Consider the following 15,672-nt stretch of genomic DNA (forward strand, 5'->3'; position numbering starts at 1 on the left):
GAAGTCGTAGTAGACTCTATGTAGTTGGAAAATCTTAGTTGTTGCTAAGTAATGTAGTCTTGGTTCGTGGGACTAGATAAAGCCTTGGAGGTCGAGGACGTTGGGCAAAAATCCTATGGTCGAGGACACTAGATAAAAATCTTGGAGGTCGCGTACACCAGGCAAGAAATCTTAGGATTGAGGATAATAGGTGAAAGCCATGAAGTCTCGGATGCTGAGCAAAAGTCCAAATGGTCTGGAGGACCGGTTTGACAAAAGATAATCTCTTCTGAGTGGAATATGTGAGGATGCATTCCTTATAGAGGGAAAATAGGTGTTGGTTTGATCTAGAGTTTCAACAAAACTCAAAGTTAGAACCGGACAGTCCCGATACTTTATTTCTATATTATTTGTTGTGTTACCTTTGTTTTATATGGTATCTTCGTGTATTTGGACTAACGTGTTTTACAGGAGTTGAAACATATAAATTACCCTCGAGTGAACATTGCTCAAGGCATCTCAGAGTTGCTCAATGACACCTCAGATCTAGTGGAAGACACCCTGGATAGGGTGGAGGCCCCCTTGCACAGATAAGCCTTGAGGATATGGTTTTCGCTATGGGAAGGCACCCAGGAGCGCATGGAAGGCGCTCTTTAGAGGTTAAACAGTGCAGTTTGCATAGCTTATCGCAATCGATGCACAAGGGATAAAAATCACAGTTGAAGGTGCCTTCAACAACTTATAAAAATAGGGTTTGAGCAGAGAACAAAACATAACTTCAAGGGACGACTTCTCTCTTGCACGCTGCTCCAAAGACGACGCTATAACTCTACGACGCGACTTTGATGACCGAAAGCTCGGAACTTATAATCTTTAGTTGTCGGTATAATTTCAGTTATAACATTTAAATTATTGTACTTGTACTAATTCGAATTATTAGTAAATTGTCAAAGTAAATACTCAACGAGTGTGAGCCTTGGAGTAGGAGTCGTCACAAACTTCAAATGAAGTAAAAAACAAAGTGTTAGCGTTTGTTTTCTTTTTTATTATCTTATTTTGCTGCATTATCTCTTTGCTCTGAGTTTTTACAAAAAATGTTAAAAGCCATGAGCGCTATTCACCTCACCTCTAACGCTTTCAATCGAACATCTTACACTGTCCTTCTTCATATTTTTATATTTGATTACTCTACTTGGAGTTTATTGTAGAGAATTTAGTGGATTGCTTATCGATAGGTCTAAGGGACCTGAGTCTTAAAGTAGAAGTCACTGAAGGCTCCATATCAAGTAACCAAATGTGTTGTATTTTTCTCATGCTTTCTTTTCTTTTATTTCACTGCGCACTCACCTTTTCTTTAAGTTTTCAAAAGGATAAAGTTTTTTAAATACACGTGATTCTCCCTTTTTACGTGCTCATCGATCCTACAAGTAGTATTAGAGCGAGGTTATTCTGAATTGGTGCAACCATCAATTAAGTAGGGATTTTTTAATTTTAAGTTTTTTATTTTATCTGAATTGGCACAATTACCTCTTCAGATAAGTCTTTTCATTATGATTTCTCCGAATTGCTTAAAATTGATGCAACACCACTTGATCTGTATGTTCTCTTTTACCTTCTGTAGTACTTATCGTTGGTTGCTACTCGGAATATCATACCGGTTTCCCTATACAAAAATTTTGTATAAGTCCCGAACCTTCCCTAACAACCTATTGTGTTATTTAGAAATTAAATTTGGAATCGCAAACAGAACTTAACATTATTGATTCTAAATTCAACTTATCTGTTTTTAGAGATTTAGACTTGGATCGCAAATGATGCTTAACATTATTAATCCAAATCCACCCATGTTATAAATTTGATTAAATATTTATTTCAGACATTGACTTCCAGGTTAAACATGGCAAGACACTAGTCCTTCTTGGGTATGGGATCATCCACCACTTCCTAGACAAAACCTTTCAACGAAATTCAATATTTAATCTCCTTACAGTAACCCTAGGTTTAACCATTAAGAACAATCGAATCACAAGATCGAAAAACAAAAGAAACACAGAATCGAATCATAAATCCAAAACATAGAATCGTTAGGCTCTTGTGTTTGGTATTTTAAAATCAATACAAAGAAAACTAGTATGATGCAGAACAAGACAACTAGTTATATATTTCTTTGTAGCTTATAGACCTCACGATCTTCTGTCGTATTCCTCTTCTTATCTCGGACGTCGTGTGGGTGACGATTTACCGGGATGAGAATCCACCCAAGCCTCATTCTTCTCCTTACAAGTTTCGACCATCAACAATCTCCTAGAGATGAAGAACTTCAGCCACCAACCAAGTTCCAAGGGATGCTAAGAAACAAAGTCTCCTTTCTCTACTTCTTCTCCAAGCTAAATCCGACCACCAAAATCGCCCCAAGAGTTGATGCCGCCGACTACCAAAGAAGAAGAAAAGGAGAAGAGGAAGGATAAGGGCTGATCACCACCAAGGAAGAGAAGAGAGGAATAATAGATGTGTTGTTATTATGAGGTGAGGCACCTCTACCCTCTCTTTTATATTCTTTGGTCTTGACAAATAAGGAAAGTTTTAAACATAATTAAAACTTTCTTATTTTCCTTGTCAATGACTAATAAGGAAAATTTAATTAAAATTTCCTCTTAACCCATCTTGTGGTCGGCCCCTACAAGTCCTCCAAATAAGGAAAATTTTAAACATAAAACTAAAACTTCCTAATTTGTTTCCGAAAATTTTTAAAATAAAAATTTCTCTTTTAAAAATTCCCTTCATGGTTGATTATAAAAGGAAACTTTTATAAATTAAAATTTCTTTATTAAAACATGTGGATGATTACAAAAAGGAAAGTTTTCTCTAAAATTAAAATCTTCCTTTTAACTACAAATAAGGAAAGATATCAAACATTTCTCTTAATCTTTTGTAGAAACTATAAAAGGAAAGATTTAATTTAAAATTCTCTTTTAAAATCATGGCTTCCACATAAAGAAAGATTTTTTTAAAATTAAAATCCTCTTTTAATTTTATTGTGGCCGACCACCTAAGCTTGGGTTCCAAGCTAGGGCCGGCCACCACTTGACCCATCTAGCCTTGGTTTGGCCGACCCTAGCTTGGGCTCCAGGCTAGGCTTGGTCGGCCACCTTAAAGTTGTTGGAGTGTATATTTAAAGCCTATCTTTTGTAAATATTTATTTTTGAAATAAAAGAATCACATTGGTCAATATGAACATTTGTTTGTTAAATGTAATTGTTCAATTAATTTATATAGTAGACAACATGGAGTGTGGTGTCACACTCAGAAGATCATGTTATCGGTTCTCTATAAATTATAAACAAGTTGCTCACGACTAAAATGGAAAGGAACAAACCATTAGAATAGTCGTAGTGTAATTAAGTATTAGTTTATCTTGACTAATAAATTACAGTGATACATTTTAAGTGTATTAAGTATGATCATTTAGGTAAGTTCTTTTTGTACTGACTTAGTAAAAGAACTAGACCTTAGTTATTATGGAAGTGTGCGCTCTTAATCCTAATATAATAACAAGCACATATATTTAATATTTATTTCTTTGACTTATCAAAGGGTGAGGTTTAGCTCGATAAATCAATATGCCCGATAAGTTGGGAAATGATATTACTTATAGTGTGTGTTGTTGATTATAGAAGGAATCTGTGTCCTAGTCATTTAAGTTGAGAATGTCTCTAAGAGGATCTCATAAGGATTGTCATGTTAAACCCTGCAGGTGGACTTAGTCCGACATGACGATAAAGTTGAGTGGTACTACTCTTGGAGTTAGATATTAATTAAAGGAGTTGTCAGTAACTTACTTAATTAGTGGGCGTTTGTAATCTTAAACATAGAGAGACTAACACACTCATGATAAGAAGGAGCCTATAATGTAATTTGGAATTGGTGCGGTAGTACGATAATAACTCTCTAGTGGAATGAGTTATTATCGATGAACTTGAGTTGTGTGTTCGGGGCAAACACGGGATACTCAAGCTCATCGGAAGGCCAAAACAAATTTTTCCTCTAGGTCCCTGTCGTAGCCTCATTATAGTCTCAAGTCCATCCAAATGTAAGGCTCTTCTTGGCATCCAAGAAGGGGGTCAGACCATTGCTTGGTGACTAAGCCATCCTCTTATAGGGGCCGACCCTATTGCTTGGTGACCAAGCTTGTAGGGGTCGACCAATATTAATTCAAATAGGAGGGTTGTTTTGAATTTTTAAAATCTTCTCTTTGTAGAAAACTTAACTTTAAGTTTAAAAGAAATATTTTAATTTTTTTAAACTTTCTTTATTTGAATTTGACCACATGTTTTAATAGAGAGTTTTAAAAGTTTTAAAACTTTCCTTTTTTAACCATCCTCATGGTTTAAGAAAAAAAAGGGAGATAACTTTTAAAATTAAAATTTTCTATCATCATGTTAAAAAAAGAAAATTTTATAAGAGAAGTTTAAATTTTAAAACTTGGTTTTAATTTTTAGAACTTTCTTTTTTTAACTCCTACTTTAGGAATGAAAGCTTATAAAATTTTATAAGAGTTTTTCTTGTAAAATTTGATAAAAATAAAATTCCCTTTTCCCCTTGATGAGGTGGCCGACCACCTTGCTTGGTGTCCAAGCAAGTGGTCGGCCATATTAAAATTAATAAAATCATCACAAATTCAAAATTGATGATTGATTCAATCAAGAGGAAAGAAAAGGAAAAATTAAAAGGGAAAAGGAAAAACTCTTGGATGATTTTATTTTTTGTAAAAAGTTTTTCCTTATTTGCTTTGGGCAAGTAATATAAAAGAAGGGGTGAGGGGGCTTCATGATATACAACTCTTATTCTCTTGTTTGGAGATCTCTTGGTGGTCGACCCTCTCCTTTCTCCCTTTCGCTTTGCTCTCTTCTCCTTAGTGGTGGTGGAGGCCAGATTTTAGAAGAAGAGGAAGAAGCTTTTGGGTGGTGTTCATCTTGGAGGATCGTCGCCCACACGACGTCCAAGGCGAGGCGAGGAATACGACAGAAGATCTCGAGGTCATTAGCTTACAAAGAGAATGTATAACTAGTAATTTTCTTCCCCACCATACTAGTTATTTTCTTTGTAAGAATTCTAAATACAATAGACAATTAGATCTAGTTTATTGAATTTATTATTCGAGTTTGTGTTTTCTTCTTTTTCGATTTTGGGATTCGATTGTTCTTTTTGGTTAACCTAGAGTTATTTAAGAAAATAAATATTAGCTTTCCTTAAAAGGCTTTACCTAGGCGGTGGTGGTTGCTCTCATATCCAAGAAGGTCATGTGCCTCGCCATGCTGTCCTGGAAGCCAATTTTGGAAATTAATATTTATGGAATTAATAACTTAGGTAGATTTGAATCAATAGTGTTAAGTTCCGCTTGCGATTCAAATATAAACCATTAAGAACAGATAAGTTAAATTTGGAATCAATGATGTTAAGTTCTGTCTGTGATTCCTAATTTAACTTCTAAAGAACACAATATGTTATTTAAGGAAAGGTTCGACACTTGTACAAAAAAAATTTGTACAGTGGAACCGGTACGTTTTCCTAGGACTAACCAACAAAGGTGGGTAAGAAGTTAGGTGTAGGTGGGTATAAGACTTTATAAATAAGAGGCTACGATAGAGACCGAGAGGAGGAATTGATTTTGGTTTCCCGTGTTCGCCCCGAACACCCAACTCAAGTTCATCAATAATATCTCATTCTACTAAAGAGTTATTATTGCACTACTGCACCAATCCCATATTACTATATGAGCTCTTTCTTATTATGAGTGTGTTAGTCTCCTTGTGTTTAAGATATTGAATGCTCACTTATTAAATGAGTTACTGACAACTTACTTAATTAATATCTAACTCCAAGAATAGTACCACTCAACCTTATCATCATGTCGGACTAAGTCCACCTGCAGGGTTTACATGACAATCCTAATGAGCTCCTTAAGGAAACATCATCAACCTAGATTACAAGGACCCAGTTCATTCTATAATCAACAACACACCATATAAATAATATCATTTCCCAACTTATCGGACCTATTGATTTAACGAGCTAAATCACACCCTTTGATAAATTAAAGAAATAAGTATTAAGTATATGTGCTTGTTATTATATCATGATTAAGAGTACATACTTCCATAATAATTGAGGTATTGTTCTTTTATATAGTCAGTATAAAAAGATACTACCTCAAATGGTCCTGCTCAATACACTCATAGTGTACTAGTGTAACTTATTAGTCAAGATAAACTAATACCTAATTACACTACAACCACTCTAATGGTTTATCTCATTCCATCTTGGTCGTGAGCAACTGTTTATAATTTATAAGGAACTGATAACATGAACTTTTGTGTGTGACACCACACACCATGTTATGTACAATACAAATTAATTGAACAACTATACTTAGCATAAATGTAGACATTTGACCAATGTAATTTTTATTTCTAAATAAATGTTTATACAAAAAGCTAGACTTTGAGTATACATTCCAACACTTATCCCAAGACTTAGTCTTAGAAATTCCTTTTTTTATTTTCTTTTGTGCGAGTGTTGATCCAAATGGTTCAAAGCGAAGGTTATGACACTACTCGCCTCCACTCTTCAACAGTGATGATTTCTCCTATTGGAAAAAAAGAATGGAAGCGTGCCTAAAGACATAACTTGACTAATGGTTCTCCATTCAACAATGATATAAGGTATTAATCTATGAAGCAATGAAAGTATCTCTCAACTCGAAAAAATTGAACCCAGAAATAAAGAAAAATGTCCAAATTAACTCAAAAACACGGAACACTCTTCAATGTGGGCTGACTAAAGAGAAACTCAACCAGACTGGACCTTTCGAGAACGCGACGGAACTCTAGGACAAATTGATCGATCTACATGAGAGCATCAACGACGTAAAGGTAATAAAATAGGATCTTTTATTAAAATCTTTATTTAATATAAAAATCCAGGATGGAGAAGTTGTCAGTCGGTTACATGCAAGGATCAAGGATATTCTAAACAAACTCAACCTGATCAGCCATAAACTGGAGAATCAGGACATCATAAGATACACTTTAAATTCATTTTCTCGAAATGCATTATGGACATCTATTATAGATGCGTATAAAGTTTCGAGAAATCTCTCAAAATTAAAATTAGATAAATTATTTTACGAATTAGAATTACACCAATTAACGCCAAACCGGTTGAGAAGGGTATAACCTTTATTGCAAATTCCACAAAGCATGAAAATACCAAGACTAAACATGAGTCAGAATCTGAGTCTCACTCTGACTCAGATGAAGAAGAGCAACTTATGAACATGGTGAGGAAGACATTTACTAGAAAAAAGAAGGAATTCAACAAGAAGGACCTTCCGAAGATGATCAAACCCAACTCTAACAAATCAAGCATCACTTGCTTTGAATGCAATAAAAAAGGGTACTACAAGCACAAGTGTTCAAATCTCAAAGAAGACAAGCCGAAGAAGTCTAAGAAGAAGAAGACCCTCAAAGTAACTTGGGACGAGGCGTCTTCGGAAGAATTGGACAATGACGAATCGAAGCAGAACAACTACCTTGCACTGATGGCAATCGGACCGGAATCAAAAATCGAGTTAGAACAAGAAGGCGAGTCTGAGTACGAGTTGAACCATAAATCCATATCCATTTCTGAAGGTTCTAACAAGATAAACTTTAACTTATCTGTTCAGGGTTTTAAAATTATTAGATGCATGAATAAGAAATTAGTTAAATTTGAAAAATGGAATTAAACTGCTCTTTATGGAAAATCAAAACCTTAAGGAACAATTTAAATCAAATTGAACAACTGTACTAGTTCAATCTAGAAATCCAACTTAAGTTGCAAAACTTGAAGAAGAAAATTCAAATTGAAAGATGAAATAGTAAAATTTAGAGAACTTTTAGAAAAGTTTACAACGATATCTAAATATTTAGATATAATACTTAGTGTTGGTGCAGTTAGTACTAATGGTCAAAATCAGGTTTTAATAAATGACAAATATTTTGAAGTTATATGTTATATTTATTTGATACTTTTACTGAGTGCAGAACTTGACGGATCTAGATGACCTGGCACCAGACTGAAGTCCAGTTAGGTCTGAGGACTAGGGATGACAATGGGTAGGATTTGGGTAAGATTTTATATCACTACAACAAAAAAGCTAATAGACAACGCTTTTAAAACGTTGTCTTTGTGTCTGAAAAAGCGTTGTTAAAGGCACTGTTGTTAAAAGTCTGCTCAACGACAACGCTTTTAAAGCATTGTCGTTTGTACCAAAGATAACACTTTTGCAACGCTTTAAAAGCGTTGTCGTTTTATGCAAAGACAACGTTTTGCAATTCTTGATGTGGAAATTATAGAGTGTACAAACAAGTGACAATGCCCATAATTTATAGAAAAACTGCATTATTGCAATTCTTGATGGGGAAATTATTCCAGATACAAAGCAACAAATGCTCTCGAATGACCTTGTATAATGCTGAGATACATGCATCTACATCATAAAGTTATAAGTTCTGAGCTCTCAAAAATGGAAGCCATAGCTTACGTTGAAGGTGCTTGCAGCAAGGAATAGGCTAAAAAGACAGCAATCATCGCCCAGACACCTCTGCAAGAGAAAGGAATTCAAAGAATAAATTCCACATGCAAATTACAATCCTGAGGTACAATAAACTAGAAAACTTACCTCTTTACTGATGTAACAATGTCAGTTGATGCTGTGCTTTCAGGATCTAGTGCTCCACTTGCCCAACTGCAAAAAATGGTTTAGAATATGAAGCAGCCAAAAGATGATAAACCGTTAAAAGAATTCAAAAAAATCATATGTTACAAGACTATCAGATCTCTTGTTCAATCTTACTTGGTACTTAAAGACTATCATTATGTAACATAGTAAAATTCTGGCCAACACATCATTCTTCAGATTATGCCAAAACATTCTTCACGTTCGCCAAGTAATCCATGCAATCAAAAAATATACACATTAAAATATATGTTATACGTAATTACACATACCTTTACCATTACAATACATATGTGCTCTGATAGTTTATACATTTCTCTTCTTTAAATTACCACATTTTGCACATGGGCAAGGTATTGTGTTACGATCATTAGCATTTGTCATTGCAAATTGCAAGAAAGACTCTACTCCAAACTCATATTCACGTGATAGTCTATCCTTTGACATCCATTCTTTGTCCATTCTTATAACAACTAAATAACCAATAATGAGCTAACACCTTCAAAATAGTTGTAAATAATATACAAAATATTAACACAAACACAAGTTTTAAAACAACAGATAACAAAGGAAAGGTAGACAACAAAAAACAAAAATAAAAATAACAACAAATATTAATTACAAATATTTTAGAATATCAACAACAAAAGAAAACAGCAAACAACAGCAGATATTTATGAATTATGTTTTCTAGGCATAAGTTTGCTAATGCAGTGGAGATATTTATATCTCCCAACAGAAGTAGGTGGTTAATATTTTGTAAACATAAGGGAAAATTGAGTTTTTCACTTGTGATGAAAATCTAAACAGCTAGAGAATGAAGTTTGACTTCTTGGATGCAATTATTATATGATTAGCATGAATTAGAAGATGGATTTAATCCAAATATAGTACACAACATAATATCATGGAACATGAAACTGGAAGGCCTATAGCATTGACAACAATAAAGAAGCCCAAAAGTTTGATAATGGGAAGCGGTGAGAGGATGGGCTCACAAGTTTGTTGTTCCTGAGTATCTAGTAATTTAAGTTCAAAAGTCATAAACATATATTAGCCAAATATCCTCACCACAAAATTTAGTAGTAACTTTAATGTGGGTGATCTCTCCAACTTATTAAACAAGGATTACTCCTACATTTGTCAATGGAACTAAAAGGTGTACTTGCATATCCTGATGTGCACTTGGCATGCAATCATCTCAATATATTCTCTCCAATTAATGCTAACCCGTCCATGAATTCACTATACTATGCACACTACATCACTTCATACAAGAAAAGGAAATCATCATATTAAAACAACTAAGCACTTATATGGAGTGTTCCTTTCACCCAACTAATCATCAGTTATCACCGCTCTCCATGTGCATAGATATGGAACCAAAGAGAAGTCGTTTCATCTTGTGAAAATAAGGTAAAATTTCAATCCATTTAATTGTTGGGATAGTGTAATGCTCAGGTCACGGAAAAATTCCATGCATAACATCTGATACTCTCATATGAACTTCTAGAGCCTCTGTTTATGACCAGTAAGAGGCATCACATGGTTCATATCTTGTTAGTTCAAACAAAAATATCATTTGTTAGATACAATTTTTTTATGAAACATAACAAGAAATCAGTAGACCAAAATAATGAACAACCCAAACAAACTGCAGTTTCATGCTTACAAGTGCATAAATATTACGCAGATACCACACTTGCACATGAAAATTGTCATGGATATAGAGAAAACTAAAACCCAGAACTATGACCTAAATCCCAAATAAAATAATAAAATCACGAAAACTGGAAGCCTCCTCCAAATAAAATTTCGTGATGCGGCAATCCCTCGGACACAAGAAACCCAAAATCCAGCCAAAAAAGCTCGAAAAAGTGTTCCCTTTTGACGAGGAACAGCGCGAAGGGGAGTGGAGAAAAGCGAAGACGCGAGGAATTGGGCATAAAGCAAACTATACCGTTGCGCAATCCTATGCTGGATTCCTCGGTGTTGATGCTGTAGAGGATGCCCTCGTATCTGATCTCGCTCTTGGAGGTCAAGCTTATGAGGCTCCCGATGTACGAGTCCGCCGACGGCCCGGATCTGGAGGCCTGAGAGGAGTTTGCCGGAGAGGAGTTGGATGGAGAAGGCCGCGTGAGATGAGGAGTTGGGAGAAGGGTTCGGGATAAAAAATGATCAGAAGATAGAAGTTGGGAGAAGGGTTCGGGTTTTCTACTCCTTACCTAGATCCAACGGTTTGTATTAATCAAGATTTAGATCCAACGATTTGTATTAATCAAGATTTAGATGAGATTTTAAACATAGACAACACTTTTTATAAAACGTTGTTGTAGACACTAAAAATCAGTCTAATATACAACGCTTTTTACGAAGCGTTGTATTTGACCCGTAAAAATCACTAATAGACAATAGTTTTTAGAAAAGTGATGTCTATTAATAAGAAAATAATGAAATAGACAACGTTTTTCACAAAAAAACGTTGTTAAAAAAAAATAGACAACGCTTTTTATAAAAAGCGTTGTCGTTTAAGTGTTGTAGAATCCCAATTTTCTTGTAGTGTATGCTCCGTATCCATCCCCATTTATTATATCTATACACATACTCATCCCCATACCCATCGGGTATTTAACTTTTATACCCATCCCCATACCCGTCGGAGTTTAGGGTACCCATATCCTACCCATCATCCTATTATTCCCTACCATTCTCATTTAAAAAAAAAATATATTTCAATGTACTTGTCAGCTCTTCCTTGTCTCGCGCTCCTTCGATCGGGTGAACATTTTTCGTGGAAAAGAAGATGAGGTGCGTGTTGATAATAGGACAAAGAGACAAACTAAGTTTTTTTTTCTAAGACGAAAAATGGGCTAAAGTTTTTTCTTTCCCAATAAAAAATGAGGCGTATAAATAAATAAATAAATATATCGGGTATCGGGTAGGGTATGGGTAGGATTTTACCACATCCACCTCCATACCCATATCCGAAATACCCATACCCGAATACTCATTTACTATAATCGGGTATAAAAATTCCCTCCATATCCTCCTCCATTCGGGTCGGATGTCGGATTATCCATCGGATTCGAATGAAATTGCCATCCCTACTGAGGACCTGATAACTGGCATGAAGTCTAGATAGGTCGAGGTATGACTTGATATCTAGCAAGAAGTTCAGCTGGATTTGTAGGACTTGACAGTTGGGTGAAGTCCAGTTGGCCGTTTGTGGACTTGACAATTGACAGAAAGACCAGATGAGTCAGGAGGAAAGTCAAGTGACTGTAAATGGTAAGTAAGGTAAATCATTGGAGGAAAGTGATCGAGGGAAAACGAGTCCAAGTGAGACTATAAGTACGGTCCAGCTTAGAGTCATTTCAGATGTTTAAAGTTGAGACCAAGACTAGATACTAGTTATAAATGAGCTTGCTCTCATGACCAAGTTTTAGACTCTTATGTCGATTGGTGGAGTTATAAGTGAGCTTGCTCACACACCTATGTCCCAGACTTTTGTATCGTTCGACCGAGTTATAAGTGAGTTTACTCTAACGCCCATATCCCAGACTTTTGTGTTATTCAACAAAGTTATATGCTAGTTTACTCTTATGCCTATGTCCCAAACTCTCATGTCGTTCAACCAAGTTATAAGTAAGCTTGCTTTCATGCCTAAGCCCCAAACTCTCATGCCATTCGACTGAGTTATAAGTGAGCTTGCTCTCACGACCAAGTCTCAGATTCTCGTGTTGTTCGACCAAGTTATAAGTGAGATTGATCTCATGACCAAGTCACAGACTCTCGTGCCATTCGGCCAAGTTATAAGTGAGCTTGTTCTCTCGATCAAGTTCAGACTCTTGTGTCGATCAACCGAGTTATAAGTGAACTTGCTCTGACGCCTATGTCTTAGACTCTCGGACTGATCGGTTGACTTATAAGGGAGCTTCCTCTCACGTCTAAATCCCAGACGTGGTGGAATGTCCGATGTGATGCATGTTAAAATACATTTCAAAATCATGTTCAACAGAAATAAAAACATAATAATTTCTAATTATTACAACACACACATCACACGCATACAAAATACATTTCATGCGGACATGATCACAATATAAAATTTTACGGAAGGTAAATTTACACTAAGCGTACCTTAAAAGTTCGTTAACAAACCTAGTAGAGAACATTTGCTAACCTCATAAGGCAAGCCTCCTTCGGAATCAACGAGCAAACAGTTAATCAATGAGGAGTGAAATTGAATCAACCAAAGTAATGCTCTCGAGTGTTGTCTCTCTTTGTATCCACGCCAATATGACTTCACAAAGTCCGAGTTCCATATTCACGAAAGCTCTCTAGCCTGTGCGAAGACAGAATGACCTGAGAGAGATCACGACTAGATTTATGTCCGGCGGCCGAAGCAGCCCGACGACACAAATAAGGTAAGGAGTTGTTGTTCACTTTCGAGCAACCGGCAACTCACGGGAACCTCACAACCGACACAACTGTTCTTGGTCAGCGGTAGAGTTCGACAGTGGCGACACACGTACGTCAAGAGCAAGGAGAAGTTTTCACCTTGCTGTCCGGCGGTCGAAGTCCGGCTAGAAGTGGCTGCCGGCGCCAGCTGACCGGAGGAGCTCCTTCAGTGGCCGGCTGGTTTGGGCGATGGCACAACCGTTGGCGTCGGCGGCGGTGGAAAAAGGGAGAGAACCCCACCTTTGTTTTTTGGGAAAAAGAAAACACGAGTGAATAAAAGAGAGAAAAACAAATAAGGGAAAACAAATCTAAATTTTAATTTATTTCTCTCTCATCCGTATTTATAAAAGGCTTCTAAAATTTAAAATGTTTGAATACAAATTATATCTATTGTCACGTAACTGTATGTTATAAATTATATCATTAAAAAAAATCACTTAGAACTTTAAATATGGAGAATATTTCAATGGATTTTATAGTGTTAATAATATGGCATAATGAAATTATAAAAAATTTATTTAAAGCTTTAACTATTGAAATCTATATTCACTAATCCACAATCCATATCATTAACCTTAACTTTAGTTTAAAATCAAATCAATTGGTTCAATTATCAAAACTCTTTTAATTAAAAAATTAAACCAATTTAGTTCATTAATTAAATCAAAGAGTGTCCAATTCATTCTCAAAAGACGTAACCCAATTATAATTCCATTACGTCAATCTCTTTCCATATTTGCCCAATCTTATTTCTTGTCATTTTCTGTAACAGCTGTGAGAGAATCAAGGGAATATTCCCTGTGTGAGTTGTACGGTAGAAGCTTCTATGAAAAAATTACGAATCCATTTTGGAAAGTTGTCATAAAATCATTATGATTTGTCCTTTTTTTTGGAAATACACCGAGATTAATGTAGAGAAAAAATTTACACTATAAAAGTGAGGTCTTCACTTACAGACATAGGCATGCTTACGCGTGCAAACTCTGCACATACACTGTCCATTTACTACTCTTCATTGCTTTCCACATGATCATTCACTGACTTGAGCGTTGGAGTGCCTGTGCCAAAGATTCTTTCTTGACCTGGTTGTTGATGTTTCCTTTGACATGCAAGACTGCTCAAATTTATCGTTTTTCCAATTAGGAGTCTTCACATAGTCAACACCAAACCACCTATCCAATGGATCATTATCCCCACTATTTTTAGAAAGATCAGCAATTTGCACATGAAATCGTTCGCTATTGTAAAAAAAAAAGGGAAAATTTCACAATAACAAACAGAATTGATACCTGAACACTAATCAAATCCAAAATCGCCTTGAAATCATGGAATCCATGACTAAAAGTAGAGATGAGATAAGCAGAAGAAGAAAAAAAGAAAAAGATAAGATACGAGAATTTAGACTCTATCAACAATGACATATTTTGTTATTTGCTCTCCGGTTCAACTATATATCGATGCCAATGCGACCATCGCCATCCTAGCAAAATCTTTTCTACGCGCGAATCTCCATCACATCTTGTCAATACAAATGGCCAATGAAGGATCAAAAATAAAAAAGCGCCCTAAATTTTAGGAATCACTCGTATTTTTCTTTTTCAAAAAATTACTCCTCCCGTTAGTGTACACATTGTATGTGAATATGAGTAAATTAGTGTCATAAACTTATAAATTGGACTTAATAAGAATGAGTCAGGATCATGCGACCCAAGGGATGTAACAATGGAACGCAAGTGTGAAGCTTGAGAACCCTAGTAGTAAATTACTGTAACGAACTTTCCATCATAAAAATGCTACTACAACAAACTTTCTCTCATAAAAATTTAATTTAATTTTTTTATATCATATATTAAATTGATAAGAACAGATACTATATTTGATCTTAGCCAAAAGACTGGAAAATGTATTCTTTCTAACATCGTCGGTCCAAGATATTTATAAAAAATTTTCTGCTCAGGTGTTATCAATCTTAAGATGTGAGACTAAAAAAAATCATGACAGTACATATTTTTTATATAAAAATAATATTAAATTATTTTTATTTTGGACTTTACCCAAATTAGTTAGTAAAGAAACTCATATTCTTAATAAAATAGTAAAATATCTATTGATATAACATTGTTGGCTAAAAGCTATGGATGACTTCTACACTATGTAGCAACTATCGGGTAACTTTTACACAGTATAGAATAAATTTAAGATTTATATTGTACAAAAACTACCCCGTAGCTATTGTAATGTGTAAAAATTAAGAGGTTGTTATTACAACATGTTTAGTATTAATTTAAAATTTAGAATTTTTAAACACTATTTATATCAAAATACTATTAATAACTTAGTCAAAATTATTTTAACTTACTCAAAATCAATTTAAAACAGTTATAAAAATTATCACTTAGTTTCATAAATCTTAAATTTTAAATTGACTTTAAATATATTAATAGAATATATAT

General features: G+C 34.9%; 1 long non-coding RNA gene and 1 pseudogene across 3 annotated transcripts; both read right to left on the minus strand.

Moving 5' to 3' along the window:
* Window positions 1-8,407: 8,407 nt before the first annotated feature.
* On the minus strand, window positions 8,408-13,463 carry LOC122037122. 3 transcript variants are annotated; one of them, XR_006127506.1, is made up of 4 exons: window positions 13,319-13,463; window positions 12,942-13,103; window positions 8,702-8,767; window positions 8,408-8,623 (listed from the first exon to the last, which is right to left on the minus strand). It is a non-coding gene; the product is annotated as an uncharacterized LOC122037122 (long non-coding RNA). The 3 variants fall into 3 exon arrangements; XR_006127505.1 differs by having other exon boundaries at window positions 13,205-13,463; XR_006127504.1 differs by having other exon boundaries at window positions 8,411-8,623; window positions 12,942-13,463.
* Window positions 13,464-14,916: 1,453 nt separating this feature from the next.
* LOC122037126 lies at window positions 14,917-15,124 on the minus strand (annotated as a pseudogene).
* Window positions 15,125-15,672: the final 548 nt, after the last annotated feature.

This window comes from Zingiber officinale, unplaced genomic scaffold, assembly GCF_018446385.1.
Source record: "Zingiber officinale cultivar Zhangliang unplaced genomic scaffold, Zo_v1.1 ctg233, whole genome shotgun sequence".
NCBI classification, from domain to species: Eukaryota; Viridiplantae; Streptophyta; class Magnoliopsida; order Zingiberales; family Zingiberaceae; genus Zingiber; species Zingiber officinale.